Source organism: Panthera uncia, assembly GCF_023721935.1.
Source record: "Panthera uncia isolate 11264 chromosome A1 unlocalized genomic scaffold, Puncia_PCG_1.0 HiC_scaffold_16, whole genome shotgun sequence".
Classification (NCBI taxonomy): domain Eukaryota; kingdom Metazoa; phylum Chordata; class Mammalia; order Carnivora; family Felidae; genus Panthera; species Panthera uncia.
The window spans coordinates 12068830-12091583 of NW_026057576.1; positions in this window are offsets into that span (position 1 = coordinate 12068830).

A 22754-nucleotide genomic window follows, 5' to 3' on the forward strand; every position below is an offset into this window, starting at 1 on the left:
ATTATGTTATGAGTAATAATATCATGTTATGAGACACTCAAAGTAAAAAACAAAACTCTGACTGCAAATCCAATGAATTAATCTGTTAAAAATGGAGAAATGGCAGAATGAATTAATCAGCTCAAAATCAAACATTTTTTCTCCTTATTTAGTTTGGAATTATTTAATAATCATAAAAAGTGTTTGGTTTCATGATTTAAACACAGATTTCCTAGCCAAGTAATATCATAGGCTCAGTGAGAAATACTTTGAATGTGTTGGCCCAGCTATCTAGCTTTATAAGAGGGCTGATTCATTCTAAGACAATTTGTGGGTGAGTAAAAAACTCCAAGATTTGATAATCTAGAAGATATAAGACATACACACATAAACTAACTAGAATGCTATTCTGTGAAGAATTTATTACAGTACATAATTAACTGACTTAGATAAGTGAGGTTAACATGTTTAAGAACACCTTAAAGTTAGTAGTAAAAAACTTTCACTACAATTGGGTGTGCTGTTGGACATCCAGTTGGATTAAGAAGAAACTATATTCTCAACCTGAATGAGATTCCATAGAAATGTAAATATTAAATTAAAAATTGTGGACCATCTCTGATCCACAGTATCTAGGATCAGACTGGGCACATAACATGCTTACTCTATGCATTCTAAATAAACGAGTAAAGTGAACACTTATGTGTGTCTATATGAAAATATCTTTCTGTCCAACTACTATACTCGGTTTCATCTCTAACTTTAAAAATATTGCCCCCCATTAAGAAAGTTATGGAAAAGCAGGAATTCTACCACACCCCAATTCTGTACTATCGTAATCATAACCCCACCTTGCTTTTAGGTGTACATAAGTGAGAAATCAAAATCAAGAGTTTGGTCTGTCTGTTACCACATGGCCGGCCTCCTTGGGCAACCCCTGGGTTTGACTGCTTCATAGGCCTATTTGCATTGGCTTTCTGGTTTATTTTTATAGACCAGCACTGCCAGCTTTTAAGATTATTCAAAAATTATAGTGGCATATTTTATTTAATGCTTCACTTTCTTTATAAGAGTGGTTTTGGGTTTAAAAATACGAAACGTCTCATAAGCCTGATGACTTAGGCCGTGACATGTTCAGCTTAATATAGGCCAACGGAGAAAAATTGGGTCACCACGTTCTGGACACACAGCCCTGGAAAATGTCAGAAGTTGGATGGTCTGTTCTTCTGTCTGGCCTCAGCTCAAGTAACTTCCTGAATAAATCCTAAGTACTTTAAAAAACAAAAATGACTCTTAAGAACATATTTTCTTCTGAGTATGGAAGAAACACTGGTGATATTGGCTTTCCTGGAGCACCCTTTTCCTTCTGAATTTGAAAGTCACAGAAAAATCAATAGTTTAACAAAATGAGAATAAGAGATGAAATCTAGGAGATAATAATAATATAATATCACTAATTTTGTTTGTGCTAATGGAGGTCTGGGACTTCAAAACTATTATGTATCAAAATATAATTAAACATCATCTTTAGACAAAAACACTTGTATAAACACTTTGCTGCATTTTACCACTAAGGGAAAGAAAGGAAGGAAGGAAGGAAGGAAGGAAGGAAGGAAGGAAAGAAAAGAAAGAAAGAAAGAAAGAAAGAAAGAAAGAAAGAAAGAAAGAAATGGAGGGAAGAAGAAAAGGAGGGAGGGAGGAAAGAAGGAGCTAAAGAAAATAAAAATGGGGGAGGTGGGCTATTTGGTCTTGCTATTTGTTGAAAAAATGGTCTGAATTCTTGCTTCTCTGTTCCTGCAACCTCTGAATAAAGGTGTTGGTGAGTAGTGAAAAGGATGAAAGGAACACAGCAGGAAGAAGGAACTTAAAAGGCAAGGCTGATGAGTTTATGATATGAAACTCACAAGCTAAGCAGACAGTCCTTGAACAACTACTGAATGATGCCTTTTTTTTTCTTGTGTTCAGTTAATGCCTCCTCTTCTAACTTCAAGGGGTTCCTACTTGTGGCAATTATAACAATACACTACTCTGATCTTCTGCTCAGGGAGCTAATGCCCCCCTGGAACCACCACCCATTTAGTGCTGATGCTGCACTTCACAAAGGCTGTTCTGACCCAGTGAATGAACTTCGTAGGGGTATTGATATAAGCCCTTTCCAGCCAGGACACTCTCTATGGATGACTTTGCTCCAGGATTTCCCATTGGCCTGGCTAAATCTTTCTTGGAACTGCTCTGTGGCTCCTTATTCCCTCTCTCCTCCCACTGGTATCACGCCTCCGATATTGTATGGAGGCTCTTCCCACATTTCCCTGCTCCCTTTCTCAATAAATCTCTTGCATGTCTAATCCTACTTGGTATCTGCCTCTTGGAAGACATTAACTAAAATATTCACCTACTATCTTGCCTTTGTTTTATGGTCATAAGCAGGTATTTACAAACAGAAAAGCTGAAGCAAAGAGAGATTTAATAAACTGCCAAAGAGGATACTATAACTCAACGGCTTGAGGCTCCTGATTCCCACAATCTTTGATTTAACAAATATTTATTGAATGCCTTCTATATGCCTGGTTCCAGGCCTTATCTTAAGAATAAAGAGCACTTCTTTGGGTGGCATGCTCATATTTGTGATATAAGATTGCTTGCTGCAAAGTGAAGAATGAATTGAAGGGGAGCAAGGGCAGATGAGAGGGGCCAGTTCGGAGACTGGTGCAATCGCCAAGGAAGAGATGATGGTGGCACATGTGAGAACAGTTCCAGTGTAGATAGAAGAGATGGGGAAGTATTTCATAGGGAAAACAGATTTTTGATTCAGCAGGTATTAACCCTGGGCCGAGGTCTGGGCTACACTCTGGGAAGACAGAAAACAAAAGACACATTCTTAATTGTCCAGAAGCATTTGGTTGACTTCCATTCAAAGATGTGTGTGTGTGTAAAGGATCTTTTACTGTACTTCAGTACCTTAAAGACCAAAGACATAATGGAAAAAAAGAAAAAACCCAAACCCTCCACCACCAGTGTATCAAGAAGATGGCCATAAGCCTAAACCACGGACTATGAAACACAGAAGTCAATTACCATGGAAAGTTCTGCCAACATGAGGGCACTGAGAGTGGCCCCAAACCTCAGACTCTGAACAGGATGCAGACTTCTCCAGAAATAAGCGTCACAATAGTGGAAGGTCTAGCCAATGATCCTTTGATTAGAATAACCAGTACTAGGAGAATTTGAGACAAGCAGGGAGTGCTCTTGTGTGCAGTTCCTTATCATGGAAGGAAGGCAGGAGAAGAGGGCTCATGAGCACAGGCTAATGTGCCATATTAACTTCTATACCCAGAAGTGAATGAGGGTAAAGGACCAAGGGGAATAACCAATCATCAGATCTTAACACAAAGGTTTGTGACTCACTAGGCTTCACTCTGAATCAACCTTCCCTTTAGCATAGGGGTTGCATTTAGTACCTGCTGGTCAAATCCAGCCATTGCTTGTTTTTGTTCCATGAGCTGGGAATGGTTTTTATATTTTTAGGTGGTTAAAAAAATCAAATGAAGAGTAATATTTTGTGAAACAAGAAAACTTCTGAAATCCATATTTCAGCATCCAGGAATAAAGTTTTATTGAAACACAGCGATATTCATTTGTTTACATGTTTTCTATGGCTGCTTTCAGACTATTTATTTATTTATTATGGCTGCTTCCATAACAGAATATCACAGTTTGGGTAGCTTAAACAAGAGAAATTTGTTTTCTCACAATTCTGGAGGCTGAAAATTTAAGATCAAGTGCTGGTAGAGTTGTTTTCTCTTAAGGCCTCTCTCCTTGGCTCACAGACCACCTTCTCACTATATCCTCACATAGCCTTTTTCCTGTGTATGCACTTCCTTGGTGTCTGTTCCTCCTCTTTTAAGGACACCAGTCCTATTAGACTAGGGCCTCACATTGATGGTCTCATTTAACCTTAATTGCCTCCTTAAAGGCCCTATCTCTAAATACAGTCACATTGAGAGTTAGGGCTTCAACCTACGAATTTAAGGTATACAATTTAGTCCATAACAGGTTACAACAGCCAGGTTGAGTAGTTGAGAGAAAGACTGTATGGCTTGCAAACCTAAAATATTTACTATCCTGTCCTTCACTTAAGAGGTTCTCCAAGAATATCCAAAAAATTGAGAGGAAATAACAGATTTGGTAACAGAGTATTTATTATAAGACAGCAGAGTCCTCGGTTTGTCCTCCACCTCAGTCTTAGGCTCATATTATTCTTTGAAATCAGTAGATAATATTCAAATATGAGTAACAATCACAGAGGAACCACTGAGGGACATGTACAAAGAAACTCAGAAGAAAAAAGTGGAGAGGGGGTAGCAGATTTTAGAGTAGGAGGATGAGAACATAAGCGAACATGCATCTCAAAATAAATTACACGAAGAACTCAATAAAAATTCACAATGATCATTCTCCATCATTTCAAAGAAATTATATTCCACATGATCTTTTCTTACAAGTGTTTAAGCTACAGAAAAGACATATACCTATTAAAACAATGTATTATGAAACCACTTAAAAGCTAAGGCCTAAGCTTAGAAGAGAAGAGACTCTTTCTCTTAGAAGAGAAACAGCATAATGTTGAAGATGTTAAAACTACATCTGAAGCCACAAAACTAAAAAAGTTAGTTTAGACAGAAAACACAGGCAGTAGTTAGGCTTGAAGAATTTGAGAGGTGGAAAGTGATTGTGTACAGAGTATGAGGATAAATATGGAAGAAAAAGAAAAGTGTAACATACATAGAATTGGTGTTCTGGAGAAGAGAACAATAAGGACACAGAATTCAAATAGTAGCAGAAAAGTTTCTGAAATAAAAGAACAACTTAACTTTGCTACTTGATAGGACATACTGTGCTCCAGAAAATCTACAATGTTAAGTGCCAGTGAACTTGGCTGATACTGCCCTTTAAACGAATCATATAGGTGTCTGGATGGAAACACTCGAATCAGAAAGCAATGAACATTTGTCTACAGAGGTGTTAGGAAAATCAAATGTGAGCCCCAAAGCATCTGCCTGATCAAGTTGTTCTGTAAGTATAAAAACAACAGGTAGGATTGCAAGAATTCAAGGAATATCCAATGCACCTCCTTGAAAAATATAGTTTGTTAACAAAGACTACCAAGAGGAAGATAGAAGTGAAAAATCATCAGAGCTGGGGAAACCATGATACAAGGACAGGTAGTGGACACCGAATCCATTTAAATACAGAATCAAGGTATTTACACAGGCTTACATAGTTTTAGTTTTATAACTATAATTCACACAGTTAGGTTTTTATCCTGACAATGCCAAAATAATCATATAAAAACCATAATTCAAAAAGTGTGGGGAAGGGCATGTAAGGGGAGGTACAAATGTGCTGATTTCCTTATCTTTTATAACAAGAGTTAGCAGATAGTAAAGTTGAAATATGTAGTTTACAAAACCATAACAAACCCAATCACTTAATGGTTTTCATGTCTTCTATTAACTTTAAGGAATCTTTATGATCTGCTTTCTCATGTGTATAGAAACTTTTAAGGTTAGCAACTCCATTACTCTCACTGGATTCTTTTTCTTACCATCAAAAAAAATTGAACTATAAAAAATTATGATGATGATTACATGTAGATTTGGCAAGATTGCTGCTAACACAAAGAGAACTTTTCCATGAATTAGAAAAAGGCAACATCTGCTGAAAAAAAAAATTACACAAAGAGGGTTCCCCTGGGTTTCTAAGTTACAAAAGACCCACCTTCATCTTGATAGATGACCCCAGGATTTCAAAGCCTAGTCACTCCCTTGGAAGGGCTCCTCTGAGCAGGGAACAATCTACACAGCATGTTTTATTATTATTATTATTATTATTATTAATCTCATGACCATTTCTTTCTTCAATTTTACAACTTTGTCGAGGTATAAGTGACATAGAATAAACTGATAATTTAGTTTATGTATGTAACTATATATATCTATATGTATGTAAATATATTTACATAATTTATAATTATGCAATTATACAGAATTATTATAATCATGCATTATGTTATATTGTAATTATTATATGTTTTATCAGCAATTTAATATTAATTATTAGTTTATTATACTAATATTATAATTATGCTATATTATTTATTTATAGTTATATATTTAAAAATATGTAAGTATATATTTATAAATATATAAATATTTAATATGTAAATAATATATATTATATAAATATATAAATATATATAATATATACAAAAATATATAAATATATAAATATATATATTTGTTTATATAGTTATACATTATGATGTATATATTTATATATACAAATTATATAAATGTATATTTATATAATTATACATTATGATGTAATTTAGTTTATAATTTGATAAATTTGGACATACAAAGCCATCATCCCAAATAATTAACATATCTGCCTTTTGAAAGTTCCCTTGTCCCTTTGTAATCACCACTCACACTCTTTCCTGCCTCCTACCTCCAGTCCTCAGACAACCACTGATCTGACCATTATTTCATGCAGTATCTATTTTTTCTGGTTTCTTTTATTTAGCATAATGCATTTGAGATTCATTCGCATTGTTTTATGTACCAAGCTTTTGTTTATGGGATGCCTGGGCAGCTCAGTCAATTAAGCATCCAACTCTTGATTTCAGCTCAGGTCATGATCTCAAAGTTCGTGGGTTTGAGCCCTGTGCTGGGCTCCACGCTGACAGTGCAGAGTCTACTTGGGATTCTCTCTCTTCTTCTCTCTCTGCCTCTCTCTCTATCTCTTTCTCAAAAATAAATAAATAAAAATTTTTTTAAAAAAAGAGTTTTCATTTTTATTGTTGAGAATTCCGTTATATAGAGATATCACTATTTGCTTATGCATTCTTCTACTGATGGACAACTTAGGTAGTTTTCCGTTTTTGGTTCTACAATTAAAGCTGCTATGAACATCCACTTGTAATTCTTCTTATTGATATTTTCTTCTTTTCTCAAGGAAGTGGAGTGATGAAAACATGTGATAGGTATGTATTTAACCTTTTAAGAACTGCCAAGCTGTTTTCCAAAGTGTACCATTTTACATTCCCACCAGCAGTACAGAAGAGCTCTAGTTACTCCAGATCCTTACCAACACGTGGAATGGTCAGTCTCTTTAACCTTAGCCATTCTAATAGGTATGTAGTGGTTTTAATATTTTTTATTTTAATTTGCATTCCCCTAATAATTAATGATGCAGAGTCTCTTTAATGTGCTTATTTGTTATCTCTATACTTACTTTGATGAAGTGTCTTTCAAAGTATTTATCCATTTTTTATTCATATATTTTTTTCTTTATCCTTTTTATTTCTTTTCTTTTTTTTTTTTTTTTTAGAGAGTGCATGCAAGCAGGGGAGAGGGACACACACACACACACACACACACAGAATCTTAAGCAGGCTCCACACTCAGCACAGAGTCCAGTGTGGGCTCAATCCCTTGGCCCTGGGATCATGACCTGAGCTGAAATCAAGTATTAGACGTTCAACCAACTGAGCCACCTGAGAGCCCCTATTTGTCCATTTTTAAAATGGTTAGTTGTGGGGCAGCTGGGTGGCTCAGTCAGTTAAGCGTCTGACTTCAGCTCTGGTCACGATCTCACAATTTGCGAGTTCAAGCCCCACCTCAGGCTCCATGCTGACAGCTCAGAGCCTGGAGCCTGCTTTGGATTCTTTGTCTCCCTCTCTTTCTGTCCCTCCCCCGTGCTCGCTCTCTCTCACTCTTTCTCACTCTCAAAAATAGATAAGCATTAAAAAATTTTAAATGGTTAATTGTATTCTCATTATTGCATATTTACAGTTCTTTATTATTGATAAAAGTCCTTTTTCAGATAAATGATTTGTGAAGATTTTCTTGCAGTCTATGGTTCATCTTTTCATTCTTTCAGTGAATCTTCTGATGAGCAGAGGTTCTTAATACTGACAATGTCCAATTTATCAATTTTATTTTATAGGTTATCTTTAGTGTCATGAAATCCTTGTGTAACCCAAGGCCATAAAGATTTCTCCTGTGTTTCATTCTATAATTTTTATAGTTTTAGATTTTCCATTTCTCTATGATCCCTTTTGAGATAATTTTTGCATGTGGTGAGAGGTACAGACACAGATTCGTTTTTTGCATATGGACATCCAGTTGTCTCAGCACCATTTGCTGAAGAGACTATCTTTTCTTTACTGAATTGCCTTTGTCTCTCGGTCTACCTTCTTTTGCATTATTCTATGGTGTCATTTCATCTCCTTTGTTGGCTTATAAGCTATAACTCTTTGGGGTTTTTCTAATAGTTGTTGTCATTGATAGAGCTCCTAGTTCTTGCTCTAGGGTTTACAGTCTTCATCTTTGACTTACTAATCTATCTATCTTCAAGTAATATCATACCACTTTACGTATAGTACATAAAGCTTACAGGACTATACTTCCATTGCCCCTCTTTTTTTGGACTATTATTGTTACACGTTTTACCTCTGTATCTGTTACAAATCTCTAAATACATTGTTGTTGTTATTTGCTTTACACACTCAATTATTTTTAAAGAGATTAAAATTATTTTCACTTGCATTTCCCACATATTTATCATTTCCAGCCCTCTTCATTCCTTTCTGTAGATCCAAATTTCCATCCAGTCTCATTTTCTTTTAGCCTGAAGAACTTTCTTTAATATTTCTTGTATGCAGTTCTGCTGATGATGAATACTTTTTTATGCATAATATAGCTGTTATTTTACTTTTATTTGAAAAATATTTTTTCTGGGCATAGAACTCTAATTTGACAGTTTTTCTTTCAGTACTTAAACACCGCTCCATTGGTTTGCATTGTTTCCAGACAGAAATCTGAGGTCATTCTTATCTTTGTTCCTCTGTATAGAATGTAACTTCCCCCACCCCCCACCCCGGCAGCTTTTAAGATTACCTCTTTATCATTCATTTTAAATCATTTCATTATGATGTGCCTTAGTGTAGTCTTCAAATTTCCTGTGCTTGGAGTTCACTGAAGATCCTGGTTCTGGTGGTTTGAAGTTTTCATCAAATTTGGAAAAATCAGGTCATTATTTATTTAAATACTTTTCTGTTTCCACTTTCTCCTTCCCTTTGTAAATTCTAATTACCTGTATACGTGGATGCTTGAAGTTATAGGCAACTGACTTTTTTAAATAGATTATATTTTTCAAGGCAGTTTTAGGTTTACAGCAAATTAAGTATAAGGTATAGAGAGTTCCCACATACCCCTCTGTCCACATACCCACAATTTTTCCCACTATCAACATCCCCCAATGAGGTGGTATAATCATATAACTGATGAACCTACATTGACACATTGTTATCACCCAAAGTCCATAGTTTACATTGGAGCTCAATCTTGGTGTTGTACATTCCATGGGTTTAGACCAATCTATGACATGTGTCCACAATTATAGAGTTATACAGAATGTCATATAGTTGTAACCAAACAGCATGCAGCTTTCTCACATTGGCTTCTTTCACCTAGAAATAGCATTCAAGTTTCTCCCAGTTTTTTCATGGCCCAACAGCTCATTTCTTTTCAGCACTGAATCATATTCCATTGTCTAGATGTATCACAGTTTATTTATCTATTAATCTATTTTTACTATCTACTGAAGAACATCTTGGTTGTTTCCAAGTTTTGATAATTATGAATAAAATGGCTTTAAACATTCATGGGTAGGTTTTGAGTGCCATGAGTTTCCAACTCCTTTGGATAAATACCAAGAAGCACAATTGCTGGATGACAAGGTAAAAGTATGACTAATATTGTAAGAAACTTCCAAACTTCCTTCCAAAGTGACTGTACCATTTTGCATTCCCAGGAGTGAATGAGGGTTTCTATTGTTGCACATCCTCATCACCATTTGCTGTGTTGTTGTTCTAGATACTGACCATTCCAGTAGGCATGTAGTGGTATCTCAGTTTGTTTTCACTTGATGACATACGTTGTATGACATCTTTTCATATGTTTGTTTACCATCTGTATAACTTCTTTGGTGAGGTGTGCTCTTTCTTTTCCCCCAACTCTTCTTCTGTGTGTTTCATTTTGGATAGTTTTTATGTCTTCAGTTTCACTCACTGATATTTTCCTCTGTCATGTCTCAACTGCTATTAGTCTCATGCAGTGCATTTTTTTTTAATCTCATTCATTACTAGAAGTTCACTTTGGATATCTTTTTATATCTCTTATGTCTCTACTTAATATGCTTAATCTTCTAGCTTCATGAACATATGCAGTGTGGTTACAGTAGATGTTTTAATGTCCTTGTCTAAGAATTCTATTATCTATGACATTTCTGGGCCTGTTTCTATTAATTAATTTTTTCTCCTCGTTATGGGTCTTATTTGCCTGCTTCCTTGCCCTCTTGGTAATTTTTAATTGAATGTCAGTCTTGGTGAATTTTTCCCTGTTGAGCACTGAATATTTTTATATTCTTATAAATATTCTTTAGCTTTGTTCTGAGATGTAGTTAGCTTAGTTGGAAATGATTTAATCCTTCCAAAGCTTGCTGTTAAGCTTTTTATGTGAAATCAGAGCAGTCTTTACTCTAGGGCTCATTTTTCCCAATTATTTAAGCAATTTCCTTAGAGTATACTACCCAATCTCCTGAGAATTACAAGGACTTTTTTTTTTTTTAACTGTGGCTGAAGAGAGCACAAACTATTCTCAGCCCTGGGTAAACTCTGGGATTGTTACCTCTGATCTTTTCTTGTGGTTCTTTCCCTGGGTTTGGGTAATTTTTTCACCAGTATGTGCTGATCAGTACTCAGCTGCAGATTTAAGGCTCAGGCTCCCCTACCTCCGCCGCCACCCTGAGGGGGCTCTGTCTCTCTGTGAAGTTTTAGTGTTGTCCTTTGGATTCCAGCTGCCCTGGCCTTCCTGTGTGGCCCAACACTGACTCCTCAAGTCAGGCAGACAATCAGGCTCTGCTTGGGTTCCCCCTCCCTGCACCTGCTAGAAAGTTTCCTCAGGAAGTAAGCGGGAGCAACTGTCAGGCTCAACTTACTGATTTCCCCTTTTCTAGGGTTCACTGTCCTGTACTGCCAGATGACCCATGTCTGAAACCACTCTTATACATTTCATCTGTTTTTGATGTCGTTATTGTTGTTATCTAAAATGGGAGGGTTTATTTCGCCAGCTCCCATTATTCTATCTTAGCTGATAGTGGGAAGTCCCAAATGTGTTTTTGCAAAATTATTTGTTTCCTATCTATCTGTCAAGAGATTTATGGGATGAAGGTCAACAATATTAACGAAAGTTGTTTCTGGGTCATGGGGTTGGGCTGATATTTTATTTCCTTCTTTGTGCTTTTCTGGATTTCTTAAGTTTTCAATATTGACAATATATCACTTTCATTTTTAAAACTAACCGCTGGCTCATTTCTCCAATAGAGCATTTACTATCCCAAATTAAAAAATAAAAATCACGAGCATGTTTATTTTTTTGCTAGATTTCTAAAGCATACTGCAGAATCAACTAAAAAATGGTGAACAAAAAGAGCAATACCTTTTTTGCACTAAACTAAAATTGCCAGTTATATACTTTAAAACTATGTTATATGATCTGAAATCCTGGCAATTTTAAGCCTGCTTAAAAATGTAAATATGTATGATAGACATACAATGGCATGCTCTCAGCAATAAAAAGGAAAGAGCTGCCAATACATGCAGCAACAAAGATGAATCTCAAGACAATCAGGATGAGTGGCAGAAATCAGACAAAAAAGAGCACATATTGAATAATTTCATATTTGCAAAATTTTAGAAAATGCAAACTACCTACTATGACGGAAAGCAGGTCAGTGGTTCCATGAGGATGACGGTAATGAAACTACCAAGGGGCGTGAGGAAACCTTCGGTGCGAAGGATATGGTCATCACCTTGGTTACAGTGCTGATGTCCTGGGTTTATACATATGTTAAGGTTTATCAAATTATACACTTTAAATGTGTGCAGTTTATATGTTGATTATACCTCAATAAAGCTGCTTAAAAAACACTGATTTTAAAATTGGAAAAAAAAATCCTGTGACGTATCTCTCTCGTAAATTCATAGAGAAGGGCATAAAGGATACATCAGGTACCTGCTCTGTGCCAGGCAGTGGTCAGTGCTGGTACTAGGTTTTGCCATCCAATCCTCATCAACCGTGTGAGGCAGGCATTTTCATTGTTCCCACATTTTACAAATGAGGAAGCCCAGACTCAGTGAAATTAAAGGCCTCTCTGCGGGAGCCTGAAATTTGAGCTAAGTCTTATTTCAGGGTTTTGCCTTTTCTACAGTAGTACAGGTCTCTTCGGGCTTTTTTGCTTACTAGCGTCTTAAGTATCATCCACCCCTGATGGGGTGTTAGTTTGTAACAATACCCTTGCTTATCACGGGTTTTTGTAAAGTTATGTTATGGTTTAGGCTTTTCAGATTAGGATAATTTTTACAGACTACTCAAGATTGAGATGAAATACTTAAATATGTAATACTGCTTTTTCTTTGTTTACATGTGTCATGATATGCACATTTGTATGAAATTTAAAACCTAGAATACAGACATTTTGTAGGATGTCCAGTAGAATCAGAAATAAATCTATCATGTAGACAACATCACATGTCCACCTTCTGTTAAAGTCCGGATAGTTTAATTAGCAGCCATCTCCTTGTAATTTGCTTTGCCATAGAATGAAACTATAATGATTTTTTTCTAATTTCTCTTTGTGTTATAAACACAACCACAATAGAAGAAGAAATAAATTTGAATATTATTTCTCTTTCTGTTCCAGCCTACCACCCATTCTTCTCTGTCACAAACCTGAATGCTGCCTCGTCTGCTCTATCACCTACTTCCCTGTCTATATATTCTGCCTTTTTTTCTCTGAACCTGTATGTACGTTACTCTCTCTTTCAGGAATGAAGTCCACCCTAAAATCTTCAATATTCTGTAAAGATATGTTTGAATGCTGCCTCAGCCCTGGTATCTTTCCTGTTCATCCTGACCAGAAATGATCAACTCCCTCTTCCCAATTCTTAGAATATTCATTGTCCAGACCATTCACTTAACTCTTAGAGATCACATACCACCTTATTAGTCTGCATACTACCTTTACTCTTTCACATTTTAAATTATGATTGGGCAGGAGTCCTGTTATACACTTCTATGCCTCTCCTTGTACCTAGTTGAATGCCTTACCCTTAATAAGTACATGGGCAGCACGTTTGGTGAATAAAGGAATAAGGAAATGATTTTCAAGTCTCCAGAAGTGCCAAAGAAAGTCAGAGAAAGCAGAACCAGCTGCATAGAACTCAGTATGGTAACCCAGAGATCTGGGCTGTGCTAACCCAGGCCTGGAGGTACAAAACAAAACAAACAGCAATGTGTGCAGCCACATATTATATTGTAGGATCCTCAGGCAACCTGGTGGGAAATTGTGTGTTATCCCTATTAGATGTTAAAATGTATGCATAACGATAAAGTAAGGTCAGTGGTTGTTGAAATACATATCAAATGGTGTGACGTCTGGAATTTACTTCAAAATGAGCTAAAAGAGAATAGTGATGAGACAAAACTAGTTTGTTGGTAATTACTGAAGCAGAGGGATGGATACATGAGGTTTTATTATACTAGTCTATAATTTTGTCTGTATATAAATATCTCAATAATAATTTTTTTTAAAAAAGATTTAGGGTTAAAAAGGTAAGATGTCTAGTGAAGCACAAAATATTCTCACTCATACAAGTCCACTATTTTTACATATGTGTCCCTCCAAAACTTATCTTGGATAAACAATAACACCAAAGTTCACAGCTGGAAGGAAATCTGTGTCCATGCTGCAATGCCCTTAAAGTCATAACTGAAATACTGGAGATCTGTGCTTGTCTGATTTTACTTTTGCATAATCATACCATATATTTCTTTATTCATTTAAAAAATGTGCTGAAGGCCTTCTATGTGCTAAATGCCACATTAGATGCAATGGTCCCATCCTGCTAGAAGTGCTCAGTCTAACAGGGAAGTCAGATTGCAGGTAGTCACTAAAACCTTCCATCTTCCCTACTTTGGTAAAAACATAACCTCAAGTCAAAACCTGGGGATCTGTCCTTGCTTCCTCTCTTTTTCTCACTCCATATATCCAATTCATTATCAAGTCCTGTTCACTCTACTTTCCCTCATGTCCTCAGTTTTCCTCTTCCATCCTGATTTCTACAACCTTCACTTCTATTTTCTTTATTTCTACCACTCAAATGATCTATCTCCTAGCAGTCTCCTAATTGGTCCTCTTGCATCCATTCCTGTTTTTCTATAGTTCATCCTCCAAAATAAGCTTCAAATGTAGATACATCAGATAACACTCCTCCCCACAGTTGGTTCCCATTACAATCAGGATGGAACTTACAGGATCTGGCCTGCAACAGTTCAAATGGCCTCCCTGAAGAAATGACATGTGTTATCCCACAGATGTGTTCCAGGCTGGTTAGGGGGGAAAGTCTGCCAATTATTTTCTATGTGACATATTATCCTTCCAAAGGAAATACAGAAGTATATAACCTGGCACTGCCATAACCAGATTCCTGTCAATCATTAGGGTAATATAGTTGACATTAAGGGGAAAAATGAGACTAAAATATAACTATAAAATTCCCCTCTTCTCTTAGCAAGCAATTTTAAAGTATTTTCAGACTTCCAGCCTCAAAATTATACCATGAAATAAACGTGCTTACTATTTGTTTATACTTTATTATGTCTCACCAAGCTTTAATATGCTTGCATACTGACATCATATAAAGATGTATAGGCTGCATAGAAGTTAAATGAAAATCTCTACATGAAAACAGTAACTATAAACAAAAATACTGCTAACAAACAAGCTAAGTAAGCCTAGATAAGTAGCCTAATATTATATCATTAGTTGGTATTTCTAAATTGCTTTCAAAGAAGAAAATGCAGCATAAATGTAAAGTACTCTAGGAATCAGAAGACTTCTGTGAACTCGAAAGTCTTAAATACAAATTTAAGACAATCCAAAAGGGAGACACATACTTGTCAAGTCTTCCTGACCCCTGATCTACATCATAGCAAAAACAAAAATAAAAATTTTTCCAAGAGTAAAATCAGTGCATGGTTTGGGTAGCAGGTATTTTTATTTTCCATGAGTACACTAAACAGAAGGGAAACCTCCTCATGAAAGCTTGCTATTCTGTAGAAAACTGGAAGGATCATATCAGAAATTGATGTTGAAGTTGGAAGTCACATAAGTATAGTACAAGGACTCTCTTCTTAAGGCAAAATGAGGGCACTTATTAAATCTGTCACAGGTTGGATATTTTTGGGTTCTGTATTCAGGCTAAGGGCATAGTAATAATAAAGAAAACCGTTTGGAAGTAGGTAAGTAGGATGATAGAACTTATCATGTCCAAGCGCTAGATACTTTACATGTACCATCTATTTTAATCTTCACACCTAATGAGGTAGATGTTTTCAATATCTCCATTTTATAGATGGTAAATATTTTTCATACTATGAATGTTTTTGTCTCCTTAATCTCTGGGACTGATGTAAGGGTGTTTTTGAACTACTGTTCAAGGGGATGGTTATTAAGGTCTTTACATTCTAGTCACTTTTTGGAAAATTCTAATGAGTCATCAGACTTATGCAAAGCTAGTGGCAAGGGTGCCAGAAATAAGGGAAGTTAAAATGGTGCATTATCTTTTTAGCAACTGTTTTCAGTCACATTGATTCTATGTGAATGACTCCCAAAAAAGCCAGCACCACCCTGAATTCTTCGTGCCAGCTATAATCCTACATCTCTAAATTCCTGAAGGACTCCCCTAAGTGGATACACTTCTGGACATCTAATTCAATATTCTAAATCACAATTCATAATTTTCTACTTCTAGCCTACTTATCTTCCTTCATGCCTAATTGATACTAAAAACACTGATATCTCTACAGGCATTTGAAACATTTTTATCTTTAGCTTTGATCTCTTATTGCTTATTCCATTGATTCAGCTTGTAATACTTAGCAACCGTCTGTTCTTTCCACTCCCTGTGAGTAATTCTTACCAATAGAATAAGAGCAGAAGTGATATGGTAATTTCCTGGCCAAGGCCCTCTCTACTCTTCCCCTTCTAATTTTGCAGATGAGCCACATGCTAACCAAAAATATATGCCTCAAACTAATATGCTGAGTCATCATTTATTTGGGGCATCTGTTTGTTACCACAGCCTAGCATACCCTAATATACATACTTACTGTCAGGCATTGTGCTAAGCACTTTATATAAATTACCCTCATTTAATCCTCAGAATAACACTATGAAGAAAATGGGGCATCTAGGTGGCTCAGTCAGTTAAGTGTCCAACTTCAGCCCAGGTCATGATCTCATGGTTCGGTGAGTTCAAGCCCCACATCAGGCTCTCTGCTGTCGGCGCAGAGCCTTCTTTGGATCCTCAGTCTCCCTTGCTGTGCCCCTCCCCCAACCTCAAAAATAATAAACATTAAAAAAATATTATGAGGAATATATTATTACTATTCCCCTATTACAGGAAACAAAACTGGAGCTTATATAGTTCAAGAAACTTGTGCAATGTCACAAGTAAGTTTCAGAACCAGGTTTAAAAGCAGGATTGCCTAATTCCAAGCCCCACTTTTTAACCAATACTATATGACCCCTTTCACAATTAATAAATGAACAATAATTTTAAGCTTCAAAGTTGAGGTGCCATTGTTTCTTTGTCTTGGGACCCTTTTGAGAGACATTCCAACATATTGGCTTATTGAATTACTGAAAGTCTAGTTCACATGGAATACCCCTCAACCTGAGTATTTGTAGGAATTTTAAAACTGAAATTGTTTATATTTCATTCAACAATTATTTAATGAACAATGTTCCATAGACATTGGGTACATGAATGGATATGCTGACAAACAGGTAATATTAGAGCAGAGGGAATAGGAATATTTAATAAAGGTATTAGGTACACACGACAATCTGTAAGACAGCAAAATAATGCATTATTATTCCACGTTATGTAAGAGGAAATTGAGACATTAGGCTTAAGATTAGTCCAATCTTATATAATGAGCTAATGATAGGGACAGAAGTAAGACCCTAGTCACTTGACCACAAAAATCTCAAAGAATCTATTTCAAGAAGGGTGTGGATGAGAGGAGATTAGTTTATAAGACACTAGCTGTATTGTTTCTAAAGAGTTACTGCTAAGATAATCTTAAGATATGCATAAGGTTTTTAACCAAAAGCTTCATAGGAAAAGACAAAAAATATGAAATTGCCCTCCCCATATAGTCATACAGAAAGAGGAAGAGATGTGCTTCTAGAGATGTGCTACAAAGATGTCTCTGCACGATGCAAAAGTCGTGTAGAGCAGCAGCACACAATTCCTGTGAATGCATTACAGAGATGGCTGAATCACAATATTTCACCCTTAGCTTCCAAGTACACAGATCAATTTAAGTAAATTCCCAATTCTTTTTTATTTGCTGGATTCACAAAGCAAGTTCTACTTCAGAATGGAAAGGAATACTTAATAGTCCCTCAGAGGGCTCTTTCCATTCTAAAAGATACCATGCGTATGGCTGTGTTTCAGAAGTAATTGATTACCAAAGTGGATACATTCACCATTCAGTCACATTAGGCTCCCTGCTTCTTTTGGCTCCTTGGGGAAAAAGCCATGTGACCAACTGATTTTTTGCCTATCTGCAATGCAGACAAACATATTTTCATTTCTTAAAGCAAAACAAAGTGACCTTCCTGAGAAATGTTCAAAGATCCTTTCAAAATGAACACAAATCCTTGCACTATAAATAAGCCACACAGCATTAGAGACACGCTTACAATTTTCTACATAGCTGAAAGAGGAAATGAAGTTAACTACACAGAAAGAATATTCTTTCATTATAAATTCTTTTTGTAAGTTTTTTTTTTTTTTTTTGAGAGACAGAGAGAGAGAGCCAGCTGGGGAGGGGCAGAGAAAGAGAGAGACAGAGAGAGAGAGAAACCCAAGCAGGCTCTGTGCTGTCAACATAGAGCCCAAAGTGGGGCTCGATCTCATGAACCATGAGATCATGACCTGAGCCAAGATCAAGAGTCAAATGCTTAATTAACTGAGCCACCAGGTGCCTCCCCTTTTTTTTGAAAAAAAAAAAAAAAAAATACATCCTTTATATAAAGCAAATATTCAGAGGGAGATACAATATTTATGTACATGAACTCACTTCTAAAATAAAATCCTGGCAAATGAAATTACATAGTATACTTACCTTGTTTTTCATCAAATTATAAAATGGATGGTGCCTTTTTTTTCTATATATAATCCCCCTAAGAATGTGGATTTAGCCACTATTTAAAATAAATTAAAAGTTTTTAAATTTATTTTTATAACAAGTCTTTTTTCTATAGCGCTTGTCATCAGTTTATAATTATTTTTCCAAAATTCAATTATAAAAAAGAAAAACATATGCCAGAATTTCACAGTCTTGACACTATTGACATTTGGGGCTGGAAAATTCTTTGTCATATAGTGGTAGGGGGTATGGAGCCCCCCTGTCTGTTGTAGCATGTTTAGCAGCATCTGTGGTCTCTACCAACTAGATACCAGTAGTGTCCCCACCCCACCTCCGAGTTGTGACTTTTAACAACCCAAAATGTCTTCAGACTTTGTCAATTGTCCACTAGCTGGCTGGAGGGCAGGGAGCAAAACAACCCAGTTGAGAACTACTGACATATGCTGATGCTGCTATGCAACTTAGTGCAGCTTTATTGCTCAATACCAGAAAGTAAAACATGCAACAACCCATCATACAGCATAGATGCACCTAGGAAATGCCCTGAACTATTCAGCTTTCCAATCCATTTAGGACATTGTAGAATCATGTGTATTTGAGGATGGGACCTGGGGCTCTTTAAGTGAAGAGGAAGTTTAACATTGAAAGGAATATCTGTAGACAAATTATTATTCATCCTATGGTTTCTCCATGCCCTTGGGGTCCCATTTAGTCCTGGCCAAGTCCAAGAGGAATGTGAAATTGTTTAGATTTTAGAATATCTTTGGCTCTTTCGTAGTTCAAAGGTATCTGGAAAGGCCATACTACTCCAAATTCAAGCAGCTCAGCTATTTCTTGAAAGGATCTGGCTTGGCCTCAGGGACTCTATTCATGGGTGATTTTTCCATAAACATACACTAAAAGAAAAGTATAGGATTTTTTAAAAAATTAGGATAAAAATACATAAGATTCAGAAGTATCTTTGGACTTGCTGGGTGGCTTGTTGATTTACAATTTATCAGGTGTGTTGCACATGTTAGGTACAGTTGTAGACATCAGGGATATGGGTCTGGTGTCCAGAATGCAAAGAACACTATAATTTATTAAGGCCCTACAATGGACCTTTATGTAATACAAAGTCCAGAATAGGTAGTGTCATCCACATTTTTTAAAACAAGGAACTAATACTCAGAGCTGTTAAGTAATTTACTCAGTTTTACAGAGTTTCTAAGTGTCAGAATTCACATGTGAAGTCATATTGTTTGGTGTATTCTTAGACACACTTATAGTTAGAATAGAATGTGCTAACCACACCAATAAATATAAGTTTCAGCAATAATATGGAGAAAATGGAGGTTAAATCTGCTTTGGAGGGTAAGAGATAGTTTCATAGAAGAGTGGGTATTTACATGAAACCTATAAGGATAAGTAAGAGTTATTTGTCATCTCACATTTACTTGTTCCCATGGCCAAAAATAAAAAAAAAAATATTGAAAGCCAATTATGCACAAAGGCACTGTGCTAAAAGTTATCAGGTGCTTCTCAAATTATGGTCCTGGGACTAGCAGCATCGTATCACTGGGAACTTGTTGGAAAGGGAAATTCTCAGCCAAAACCCCTGCCTTGTACCTTCTGAATCAAAAGCTCTGGGGATGGAGCTCAAGAAACTGTATTTTAATAAGCCCTTCAGGTGATTATGATGAATGTTAACATATAAGAAGCACCAAACAATCCATTATATAACAGTTTATTAAATAAAAGGTAGATAAAGTTGAGGGCCACCTATGTGGTTCAGTCAGTTGAACATCTATTGATTAAGGCTCAGGTCATGAACTCACAGTGGTGAGATCAAGCCCTACATCTGGGTCTGTGCTAGGCATGGAAACTGCTTGAGATTCTCTCCTTCTCCCTCTGACCCTCTCCCACTTGCTTGCACACACATGCATGCTCTCCGTCTCTCTCTCTCTCTCTCTTAAAAAAAAGGGTAAATAAACTTGAAATTAAAGATTTAAAGCAGAGTTTTGTAACAAGTGTGCCATGAATTGGTTATAGGTATACCAAAATCTTAATCTCCTTGGCCCCTGCAACCACCTGGTGGTTTGGGGGTAGCCAAGGCCCCAATTCATTACATCTACCTATGAGGATCCCCATTCATACACCCCAAAATGCTTTTAAAAACATCTATTTTCCTGAGTACCACAAGGTGAAAAACTTTGGAAAGCTCTGGTATAGACAAAAACTGCTGTCAAATTTCAAGAGAGACAGAAGACACTTTGGATCGAACTACTGGAACAACATTCTCTGGAGTGATGAAGTATGAAAGGGCCTTAAACTTGTCACATTCCCTCATAGTGACAAGTCACATTTTCTCTTCCCTCTTTAATCACAATACCCCCAGTCTGGTAAGAGCCTTTCCTTTAATTAATTTAAATAAATAAACATAACGAAGATTTTAGAGGAAAATAGAGACTATTTTCATGATCTTGAAGAAGTAAAAGTTTTCTTAAACAGAGCACAAAAGCATTCAGTGTAAAAGAATAAAAAATTGATAAATTTGGCTATATTAAAATTTAAAACATCTGTTATCAAAAGACATCAAGAAGGGAAAGTCAAAGAATAAGAGAAGATACACACAGAATTTATAAATACATATTTGAGAAGAATATTTTCATATATCTTACACAACAAAAGGAAAATACAGACCCAATAAAAAATGGACAAAATCCTTGAAGAGACACAAAGGAAAATATCCAAATGACCAAAACACATATGAAATTATGTTCAATATTGTTGGTCAGCAAGGAAATGTAAATTAAAACCACAACGTGATACCATTACACATAATGACTGAAAGTAAAAAGACTGACAACAGCAAACGTATTTTGGTGAGATTCAAGTGCAAACTGGTATACAAAGAGCAGCAGAAACTATTTGGCAGTATCTACCAAAATTGAATATGTATACATCCACTCCTACAGCACCTCCACTCCCACGTGGACTGAGAAATGTACCCATATGTGCTCCAAAGCTCTTGTTGTAATAGCCACAAGTTAGAAGCTACAAATACCCATCTATAGTAGAAGGGATAAATAAGTCATCGCATATTCACACAATGAGATACTATACAACAAAGAGAATGAATGAGCTATGTCTCACACAACAATTTAGATGAGTCTCATAAAAATAATTTTTAGTGAAAGAAGTCAACACAAAGGAGCGCACACTGTATTTACTTAAAGAACAAAAACACAAAAAACCAATCTAATAAAAAAACTAATTTTATTAGAAGTTGGGAAATACTGGTGACTTTACATTGGGAATATAAACTTTCTGGGGGGCTGGTGATATTCTATTTCTTGAACTAGATGCTGACGCTATGGGTATATTGAATTATATCAAGGTGTGCAAAGGTATGTATCAAGGTAGACACATACAATGTATATTTTGGTTAAAGTACATATGACGCTTTATCAAAAAGCTTAAAAAAAGCGGACCAGGTAAATTCCTCCTCAAAGGTAATCTATCTAGACACATAAACCAGACATCTGTCCTTTTGCTGTACCTTCTCCTACACTCATTCCCTCCGTACCTTTTGCTGATCAACAAATTCTTGGTTCATATTGTCAGTGCTTTAGTTCAGGTTTTAATTATTACTGCTCAGTAAGTAATTGTTGAACAACTGAACAAATGAATGAATGAATGTATGACCATGAAAGCCTTGTGTGCAGTTTCTTTTCCAATGAACTCTTGACGATGAAGCCAAAATGGTCTCTGGACAACACAAGTCTGATGACAGAACTTCACCATGAATTCCAGTTCCTCGGCAGTGCCTGCTCATCCGTCCGTGTCTGGCTCCAGTCTTCATGTCTAGGCCCATCTCTTGTCACTCATGTGCATGTACTGTTCTAGCCACACTGAAGGAACAGCAGCTTCCAGATTCTTTCATTCTTGAATGTTTGCCCATTCTCCTTCCTCTTTCAGAATACCCCCTCCTCATCTAGCCAACTTCTATATGTTCTTTGTATTTTACCTTGTCATTATCTGACGGGGAAACACTCTTTGACTATCTCAAGTTGAATTAAGAGCTCTGTGCTCCAGCACCAATGCATGTATACCTCTGCCATAGCAAAGTAAGCACGGTACTGACTACATTTGTTTGCTTGTTAGTGTCTCTTATTTCACAGGTAGAAACTTGAGGGTAGGGATCATGCCTTATCTCTGAATCGCTATACCCAGCATAGTGCCTGCTATACACAACATACATAGAGGCATATTAGTAAATAAATGACTGGCATTCCAAACATCACCATACCAGCATGTAATAACTTTTTTTTTCTTTTAGGGGGAGGGTCGTTGGCTGTGAAAAGAAAGCAGAAAAATCAGGGAAGTAATTTGACCCTAGATAACTGATAGTCTGGTAAGGCAAACGATGCCTTCATTTCATTA